A 2382-nucleotide genomic window follows, 5' to 3' on the forward strand; every position below is an offset into this window, starting at 1 on the left:
AAAAAGAAAAATTGGTCAGAAAATACAGTTTCTACCCTCTCTTACCCCCTCTTTTCTTTGACCCCCCATTTGCCCCATTAATATCTTACATTAGTATGATAAATTCGTTACAATTGATGAACCAATATTGATATATTTTTATTAACTATTGTCTATAGTTTAATTAGGGTTCGCTCTTTGTGTTGTTCAGTTTTACGGGTTTTGACAAATGCATAGTGTCATATGCCCACAAGTCTGAATCACACAAAACAGTTTCACTGCCCTAAAAATCTGTGTTCTGCCCATTAATCCTCCTCCTTCTTCCCTGAAACCTTGGCAACCATGGATCTTTCCACTGTCCATATTTTTGCTTTTTAAGCATACATACTATATGATTCCAACTATATGACAAGAATGTAACCTTCCAGCATTACTCTTTTTCTTTTTAAAAAAAAATTTTTTTTTTTAGAGATAGAGTCTCGCTTTGTCACCCAGGCTGGAGTGCAGTGGCATGATCACAGCTCACTGCAGCCTTGAACTCCCCCGACCTCTGCTTCCTAGTATTTCGGACTATAGACGCTGGTTACCATACTTGGCTAACATTTTTATTTTGTAGAAACAGGGCCTCACTACATTGCCCAGGATGGTCTTAAACTCCTGGCCTCAAGCAATTTTCCCATCTCATCCTTTCAAGGTACTGGGATTATAGGTGTGAGTCACACTGTGCTTGGCCCAGACTGGCTTATTTTACTTGGCAATGAGCATCTAAGGCTACTCTAAGGCTTTTTGTGGCTGGATAGCTCATTCCGTCTTACAGAGTAATATTCCATTATATGGATGTACTTGAGTTTGTTTATCCATTTGCTTATTGAAGAATATATTGATTGTTTTCAAGTTTTGGCAATGGTAAATGTCAGGTTTTTGTGTGGGCATAAATTTTCAACTCATTTGTGTAAAACATCAAGGAGTGTGACTGTAAAACACCAAAGAGTATGGTCATAGGGTAAGATCATGTTTAGCTTTGTAAGAAACTGCCAAGCTGTCTTTAATAGTGGCTATACCATTTCATGTGCCCACCAGCAATTAATGGAAGTTCCTGTGGCCCTACATCCTCACCAGGATTTGATGATGTCAGTGTTTTGGATTTTATCCATTCTAATAGATATGTAATGGAATCTCACTGTTGTTTTCATTTGCAATTCCCTAATGTTGAGCATTTTTTCATGTGCTTATTTGCTATCTCTGTATGTTTTTTGTTGAGATATCAGTTCAGAGCATTCACCCATTTTTAAGATTGTTTGTTTTCTTACTGTTAAATTTAAGAATTCTTTGGGTATTAAGGATACAAGTGCTTTATCAGATAGGTGTTTTGTAAATATTATCTTCCAGTCTGAGGCTTGTCTCTTCATTCTCTTAACAGTGTCTTATGCAGAGCAGAAGTTTTAAATTCTAATAAAGTTCAACTTAATGATTCTTTTCTTTCATGAATTATTTGTGTGTGTGTGTGTGTTGTATCTAAAAAGTCATCACACAATCCAATGTTACTAGGTTTTCTCATATATTATCTCTAGAATTTTTATAGTTTTGCATTTTACTTTAGGCCAATGATCCATTTTGAATTAATTTTGCAAAAGGTGTAAGATTTATGTCTAGCTGGGCACGGTGGCTCATGCCCGTAATCTCAGCACTTTGGGAGGCTGAAGCAGGCAGATCACAAGGTCAGGAGTTTGGGACCAGCCTGGCCAGCATGGTGAAACCCTGTCTGTATTAAAAATACAAAAAATTAGCCAGGCATGGTGGTACACACCCGTAGTCCCAGCTACTGGGGAGGCTGAAGCAGGACAATTGCTTGAACATTGCTTCACTACACTCCAGCCTGGGCGACACAGTGAGGCTTTTTCTAAAAAAAAAAAAAAAAAAAAAAGATTTACCATTAGTGAGTTGTGATTGACATATGCCCTCTGCAAATGCCAAAGATTATAGCAAGAAAGAGTAATATCAGAAAAGCCTCTGCATCTACTGTATAACAAGATTGATAGACATACTGTATAATGCTTTGAAAGTTTCCTATACAAATGCACTGGGTGGTAGTTTACCTCTGTAATCCCAGCACTTTGAGAGGGCAAGGCAGGTAGATCACCTGAGGTCAGGAGTTTGAGACCAGCCTGGCCAACATGGCCAAACCCCATCTCTACCAAAAATACAAAAATTAGCCAGATGTGGTGGTGAGCACCTATAATCTCAGCTATTCAGGAGGCTGAGGTGGGAGAATCACTTGAACCTGGGAGTTGGAGGTTGCAGTGAGCTGAGATTATGCCATTGCACTCCAACCTGGGCAAGAAGAGTGGAACTCTGTCTCAAAACACACACACACACACACACACACACACACACACACACACA

Source organism: Sapajus apella, unplaced genomic scaffold, assembly GCF_009761245.1.
Source record: "Sapajus apella isolate SASKATOON/1434 unplaced genomic scaffold, GSC_monkey_1.0 scaffold74, whole genome shotgun sequence".
NCBI lineage: Eukaryota > Metazoa > Chordata > Mammalia > Primates > Cebidae > Sapajus > Sapajus apella.